Genomic DNA, 8,477 nt, shown 5'->3' on the forward strand with positions numbered 1-8,477 from the left:
AAGGGCAGTCTCGTTTTTTTTCATAAAAAAGGGAATTCAAATTGTGCTTTGAGAAAGAAAAATAAAATTGACAGAGGTAATGTAGTAACAATGATGGGTATGTTTATTTGTAACATATGACAAGAATTGGCCATTTCGAGGAAAAAATCTTCAATCAACATTAAGAAGTTAAGTATGTTGTGGGTAAGGAAATATGACATCAAATATTCTTGCACAAAAAAGAAGGGTGTCCAAAAATAAAGTAAAAAAGCCAAGCACACGTGTCATGCGCCAAAGTAATATGATGAAAGATGTGTATGGATGCAGTTCATCAGTCTAGTCTTGGCTTTAATTTCTTTGATGATTTATTTGTTGGAGTCCGTCGACTACTCCTTTTGTTCCACAGTGTAAGAAGTTAGCTTGCAAAAACGTCTTACATTATGGGACGGAGGGAGCACTTTTTACTTAATTGAAGATTTTTTTCAATCATTTTTGCTTAATTCTGCTTGCCATTGTCTATGCTTCTTCTTTGTCATCAATGTCGGCCTGCTCACCGCCACCTGTCTAATCGCCATCCTACCACCGGCCACCTGTGGCCCCGTCGGCTCGTGCACCTTCCAGCTGCCACGTCCCTCGTTTGCCGAGTCGTCGTAGCCCCAATAATCCTTATAAATCCCCCTTCTTCGACAGCGAAGACCCCTCTTCACCCTTCCATCCGCCCCCGCACTGTCAACCCTCAGACTTTTTGCCGACGAGGCAACCTTGTCTCCACCTCCGGCTCGTATCAAGCTCGCTATCCTCGGCGACGCCTTGGCCAACCAAATCGCCCTGCCTCCGGTTCGATGTTCGTCCCCAACAACATATTTGAAATCAATCGAAATGCCTCGCCCACATTTTTAGGCAAGCAAATGATAATAAATGAATTGTTTGTTCACCAACAATTAATTTTTTGAACTCCTCTCAACAGCAATCGACTCCTCTCAACAGCAACACACCTACCACCACCTAATACAACACCCAAAAAACATAAAAGGTCTCCAAAAGCAACGCCTTCAAGAAGGGAATAGTGCACAAGCGCCATCGTTGCACGATCGAAGATCTTAGGTTTTCACCCTGGAGAAAGTCCGCGCTCTCAAAACAATTCCTTTAGCAAGGCAATCGCCAGGCACAACCAATGAAGGCCAGACCTTAGGTTTTCACCCTGAAAGTCACGACTCGGCACTCGAGGAGTATCACCAAAAATGACATCTGCCAGTGTTGCCGCCTCCACTTACTAGTGCTGCTCCTGAGAGTGATCTAGCACCTAGCTGACTCCATCGCCTCCAAGGCTCCGTCCGTCTAACTGATCCTCCGATCACGGCCACCATGACCTTCTCCACCGATGTCTTCACCATGGAAATCGAGAAGCCGACATGTCCCAAGGTGTCATCAACCAATAGAGCTTCGTGCCACACCCTCAGGACCTCGTAGGTTGATATGGGCGTGCAGGACCGGAATCGAACCAATCCAGATATCATGAGCAAGATCTCCGGCGGCCGTTTCGGAACACGTCGATGTCCAGATCGAGGAGGAACAATCGTCCTGTCCGTTGCCGTCATGCAAGAAGAGTATGAGAACCGCCACCTTAATCATCACGGCAGCAGGCCCCCACGCCGCCCCGATCCAGCCTGCCGCTGCCAAGCTGGACCGGCACCACCATGGTACCTAGCAGTCCGCGCCGCCAGGCACCACCGCGCCAGCCTGCAGCCTGCAGCCAAGCCCATCCGAGCCGCGCGAGATCGACGCTAGGAGATCGTGCAGACCTCACTCGGATCGACACCACCACCGGAAGACCGTCGGAGCCACCATCCACCACGGCCACACCCGTCGCAACGGGCTAGTGCTGCACGCCTGCACCACCGAGACGAGGATGTCCACAAAGGCAATCTGATGGTCAGCGGCGCCCAGATCTGGACCGCCAACCCGGCCGTCAACGCTCCATCCCCCGCCATGCTCCTGAGCATCTTTGTCGTCGTTGACCCTTGCCAGACACACGCCGAAGACCTCCGCGCCACCCCGCTGCCGACCCATACAGACCGGGAGTGCGCCGCCGAGCTGCCGCCACATGCCATCGAGGCCGAGAGAACGGAAGCGGAGGTTGCCCAGGGGAACGGCCCCGCCAACGCCATCATTGGATCCGCCCGGGCTTCGCCGGCGGCGGCGAGATGTGGAGGATCGAAGGTAGGAGGGTCCTGGCGATGTACATGAGTCGCCCCCCATGTCGCCAGAGGAGGGAGCCCCGCGGGGGTGGGCTTTTGGGTTAAATCCTTCTACCTGTATCACTTGCCAGATATATGTACGCTCGAAGGATTATCTTCCCTGCAACTTCACCATGTACATTTGATTAATGTTCCGAAACTCACCTCCGAGTGTATCTCACAATTTCGACTCCAACACTTACTACATGTAAGCAGTCCTGTAATGCTCAGCAACATGCTCATGCCTGAAGGTTTCTCAGTCCCAACATTTCTCTCTCGTCATGTATGCATGGAACAGATCATTTGATTCGAAGAATCCCCAAATTTCACATCGTTCAAATGCCTAAGTTTCTGGGATTGTCAAATGATTTCGCTGACAACAAACCTGAAGTGCTTCTCCAATCTGAGGAATCTCGGCATCTATGACTGCCCCAACATATCATCTTTGCCAGATTTGCCATCCTCCATCCAGCACATATCCATATGGGGTGGAGAAATGCCTAACAACTCCCGGGTGCCCCTACACCCTCATGAACAGTAAATTCATAAAAAAATGATACAACGGGGTGTCAGATTTGCCTCGGCCTTTTCTCCCTTCTATTCTCCTTGCGCTGACAAGCAAACATGGTACAACCTTGAAGTAGCATACTAAGGCACGCACGCACTAGCCAGCCACTTGGTCCACCAATAACGCCACAAACGCACGACGCACGACCCATAGAAGTGCTCCACTATAGCTAAGCAACTCAGCCATGCATGCAACCAGCACGCAGCTCCACACAATGGCCGAGCCAGGAATTATAGATCAGGGGGGCCAAATGACTCAATCTTTCTATAACAGGGGCCAAACAATACTAATGTATGCATTTTTTTTTAAATTCTACACCCTGCTGGTCCCCCTGTCTCGGCCATTGGCTCCACATGACTCGGCTAGCGACGACTACGCACACAACTAACTACGGCCACACTACTAACACATGCGCACACACGCAACACACACGGTCGTGACCCAACCCGTGGAACCGACCTGGCCCACCGTCGTCGGCCGCACCGCCACGGACCCGACCTAGCGCACTGACGCCGGTCGCACCGTGCTCCGTCACGGCTTTTTGCCAACATGGATGCTACCAAGACTGTAGCTAATCTTGGTATCCAGACTCCAGGACTTATTACCAAACATGAAGAATGCTCTGCTGTCTTGTTAGCCCAATTCTGTACTGTGTGACTGGACTATTCAATTTATCTGATGGAGAAGTTGTTTTTCCGCTCAAAATAAGAAAATGAGAAATGGAGCCAACTGCTGCTGGTTTCCGTTTTGTTGGTAAACTGCTCTGCAAATTGATTGATATCATGTTGTATCTGCATTTGGACGTAAGAAATGAGGACCTGATCACTACCTAAGGGGTGTTCTATTTAAGAAGCTCTCCACCATCAACACTGTTATTATCCATCCATTTAGCTCGCCAAATTTCTCCTCGCCATGCTGAGGCTATGCGGATGGACGCTGCAAGCAAAATAAGTTGGAAAAAAAAAGAGAAATTCACTAGATTTTTTTAATCAATTCTCAAATTTAGTAAAGAAAAAATAGGTAAATGATTAAAGAATAAAATCCTTGCCCAATTAGGGAATGTTTTGCTTCAAAATCCTTTCGTTTAACTAGCAAAAAGGCCCGTGCGTTGCAACGAGAGAAAAAATACCACACGCTCTTAATTTACAAAAAATATTCTATAATCTGAGAATTTATAGCTATTTCTTAAATACGTGAAGTGTTAAAAAGGTTGTTAAAAAGATACAGGATTTTTTAATCATAAAAGAGATTTTTTTTGTCTGGAAAAGAATTTTTTTATGGACTCATGTTGACGCAGGTATTTGCGCCCCTATTTCATCACTATTTCTTGGCATACATGTCATATGTATTGGTCCCTGTTTCATCACTATTTATTTCTTATCAAACTTGCCTTTTATTTTATTTTTTGTCATTCATGCCTCCTTTTTACTTTTCTCATGCATGTCCTCTCTTTTTTCTTCTTATATATAGGAGAATAGCGCAACATCTCATCTTTATCGGATCTCCTCTGCATTTTCTCTTCTATTTATTTTATGGCGGACATGCCATCTTTATTTGGTCTTTTATTTCTTGTCATGCATGTCCTTATTTATTGGTGCCTCTAACAAATTTATTTTCAATTTGATGTCCAATCCTGATTTGGCTGAGGTGTTCATCCCAAGTCTGAATCAGTACCGGTTAGAAAAAAGACGATCAGTACCGGTATGAAAAAAAGATGGATAATGCATTGTTGATTAACATTGCAGCCTATATAGTATTTTTAAAATTGTTAACAGGTAAAATAATATCATATTTAGATTCTACATATTTTTCTAATCAAATTTCATATATAATATGTTAAATTTGGAGTTACGGTTTAAAAGATATGAGTATTTAAAAAAAATATTTGAATATGTATTGCGGGTTTAATGTTAGAAATATTAGGGGGTTTTCTACAAAATAACATGACGGACTAAGAATACCTATTTCTTTTATTAGTAGGTATAGATATAGATATAGATTAGCTAGGCTAGAATTTTTCTACCTCTAATTTCTGAGGCCTGATTTCTGCTTCACTTGCCAGATTTATGTATGCTTGAAGGATTGTCTTCCCTGCTGTAGCTTTCCAGCGTATGTTCGATTGATGCTCCGAAACTCTCCCCCGAGTGTGTATCACATTTTCCAGTCCAATGCACACTTGATGCGGTTGCTAGCAGTCCTGTAATACTCAACAACATGCTCTTGGGGAAGGTCTCACAGTTCCAGCATATCTCTCTCTTGTAGGATGCAAGGAACCATTCATTTCATTCGAAGAATCAGCAAATTTCACATCTGTCATGGGCCTTGATTTCGTTAATTGTCGAATGATTTCCGTGCCAACAAATCTGAAGTGTTTTCCAATCTGAAGACCTTGACATCTTTAGCTGCCCGAACATATCATCTTTATCAGATCTGCCATTGAGTTGTTCTGAGCTATTGACAGAGAGCTGCCGAGCACCTGATGAATGAAGTGTAAGTTAGATTCCCACCTACTCCCTCCGTCTCAAAATTCTTGTCTTACATTTGTCTAAATACAGATGTATCAAGTCAGGTTTTAATATTAGATACATCCGTATCTAGGCAAATCTAAGACAAGAATTTTGGGAGGGAGGGAGTACAAATAAACAGAAAGGTAAATTAGTTCCTGTCAGCCACCTTTGCACTCTCAAAAATCTTGGGCATTTCGCTAAATGTTTTTAATCTTCCAAACAGTCCATAAAGTTACATTCATTTGTTTACTTCAAATGCATATTTTATTAATTCCTTTGTTACAGTAGATATCACCAGAAATCTAAGCAACCAAAATACCACGTTAATCCTAACATTAATATTTGTGTTGCTTGAGTTATTATAATGTGTTCATATGTATACTTTTCCATAGTATTAGTAAATATTGCCATAACTGGAAACTTTAGCAATCTATTTTAGATTATAAAGTTCTAGCAAATAACTTGATAGAGGTTTCTAGAGTACAAGACTACCATGTTTACGCGTAACGAGAACCGAGGAGTGTTTGAGTTGTCAAATTTACCCTTTCGTTCAGTTTTACACCTCATATGCACTAGAAATGTCTATTACCTATAACTAAGCTTGACAAGTGTAACCTACAATCTGTACTAACTTATTTCTAGATACGTTAAGCACACACTAAGTTTCTCAATCTATTATGTAATAATTGCAATTCTTTCATCTCTTATGATTTTCCCATATTTAAATGGAGTTGTGTATCAGTTAAAATTATTTGAAATTTATACAAATAAAAATTTATTTAAAATTTAGCGATAACATTATTTGTAAATAACTAAAAATGTTTAGTATAAATATTCTGCTACGATAAAATTTTCTCGAAACTAACATATGTAGCAGGATCACTCCCATGGGAAATAATAAAACTAAATAAAGAAATAAATTTTGGGAGTAGATACAATATTATATAAAACAACATCTATTTGAGTATGCAAGGATATATAGGCCATGAAACAAAGATCGGCGATTTGTTAGATATAAGTTGGTGGGCAGAAAACATATTCATCTCCCGTAAATTTGGTGTTTTTTTAAAAAGAATTAGCGAAAAGATATTTTTACTCATTTTTATTAATTTATTTGGTCAACATTTATGCAAAAGCATCTATGGTATTGCATAATGTATATAATATATAAGCTGGGGTAATTTAGTGAACTTATAATATGTAGAAGTAATATTTTTCGTCTTCTTATATATTTTGCTTGGATGGAGAAACATTCAATGGAATGGGCATCATAGACCCTTTGAAACTATCACTGCCACGGAAAACCCTAGATGTATGATGACCCACAAGGATAGGGCAGTGATCCTAGTATTTTCGATAAGTAAGAGTGTTGAACCGAACAAGGAGTAGAAGGAAATGATAAGCTAGGGTTTCTCAACCAAACCCTAGAAAATCAGCAAGTTTGATTGGCTAGGGAAAGGGATCGGACGAAAATGGATCTTTGAGCAACAATGTAGTTTGGGGGAGGAGAGGTAAGTCTTCTTGGGGAAGAAGACCCCCTTCATATAGTGGGGAAACAATCCAACCATTCTACAGCCCGCACACAAGCAGTACAGCCGCTCTTGGAGCGGTACTACTACCCGAGCAGTAGTGCCAGGCAGTACGTATAATGGCACAAGGCCACGAGCTAGTAGTGCCGCCGGAGCAGTACTACCGCTCGTCCCAGCAGTACTACCGCCGGGGTTACTGTAGTATGGTACCATGGTGGTAGGGCATTGCAGTAGTCTTGCTACAACGGTACTACCTCCTAAGCTAGGCGGTACTAATGTTTATATACAGTACTTTCGCGCCCTATTACCGCTGAACCTGACATGATAAATTGAGACCCTAGCAGGGGGCGGTAGTACGCGCGATACTGGCAGCGGTACTACCGCCTATAAGCGGTACTACCGCTACCACGAGCGGTACTACCACCGGCAGCTCTCCACCCCCCCCCCCTCTTCTAATTCACAGAAGGATAAACTCCATCGAAGCGGGAAGGCAAGGAGGGTCCATAAGAAAATGTGTACGTGATGATTCCGCCCAAACCTTTCCGAAACGAACCCCCTCTTGATAGTATGTTTTTTCCTACGACTCGAGTCCACCGAAAAGAAACATAGGAAAGGAAATCGTCTTCACTCTAAAACTTCGACGGGCTCGAATCGTCTTGTGCCTTATGATAGGTTATCTAAAATGCTTAATGCACATGATTAGTTCACAACAACATTGTTATCAACACCAAAACCTCTAAGGGAGAAATATGCCCTAACACTAGCATATCCAAACCTCTCTTACAACAACCTATCCGGTCCAGTTCCAAATATAGGGATCTTTCGCAATGCCATTGTATTGTTGCTACCTAATAATAGCATGCTATGCAGTGGTCCCCCATCCTTGCAACTCCCTTCATGCTCATATATAGGTTCTAACCAGGCCCCACAGCAACATCAACATCGGGTCATACTTTTTTGCAAGGTTGGAACTTTGATCTTCTCCATGTGCTCTCTAACTGCACGCAACTTGAGAAAGACAAGAATCAAACCAAAAAATGTTGCTGACCAAGGATCGGGTTTCACTTCGAGATGCATGAGAGGATATCCTATGCTGAGATAGATGCAGCAACGAGTCATTCTCCCCAACAAATTGGATCGGTTCTAGAAGTTTCGGCACGTGTACATTGGAACTCTAAATCTTGATGATAGTTTATGTATTGTAGCAACCAATGTTCTCAGACTTGGTAAACGAGAGAGTGTGGAGCCCTAAGGAAGATTCGACACCGGAAACTTGTCAAAGTGATCACTTTGTCTAGTACTCCCTCCGTCCGAAAATACTTGTCGGAGAAATGGATGAAAATGAGTGTATCTAAAACTAAATTGTGTCTAGATACATCCATTCCTCCGACAAGTATTTTCGGACGGAGGGAGTAGTTTGGAGCGTAACGGTGAAGAAGTCAAGGCACTTGTCTTAGAATTTATCTGCACTGGAAGTTAGATGAGTGGCTGCATCCAAAAGTAGTGACTATACAACATGACCTTTAGAAGGCTAAGTTTGATGGAAGTGATATGCATTGCTCTTGATGTTACAAAGGCACTAGAATATATTTACCATCGAATTGAGCCATCCATAGTTCACGGTAATATCAAACCATGCAACATCCTATTGGATGAC

The sequence above is a fragment of the Triticum aestivum genome, chromosome 4A (assembly GCF_018294505.1).
Source record: "Triticum aestivum cultivar Chinese Spring chromosome 4A, IWGSC CS RefSeq v2.1, whole genome shotgun sequence".
NCBI classification, from domain to species: Eukaryota; Viridiplantae; Streptophyta; class Magnoliopsida; order Poales; family Poaceae; genus Triticum; species Triticum aestivum.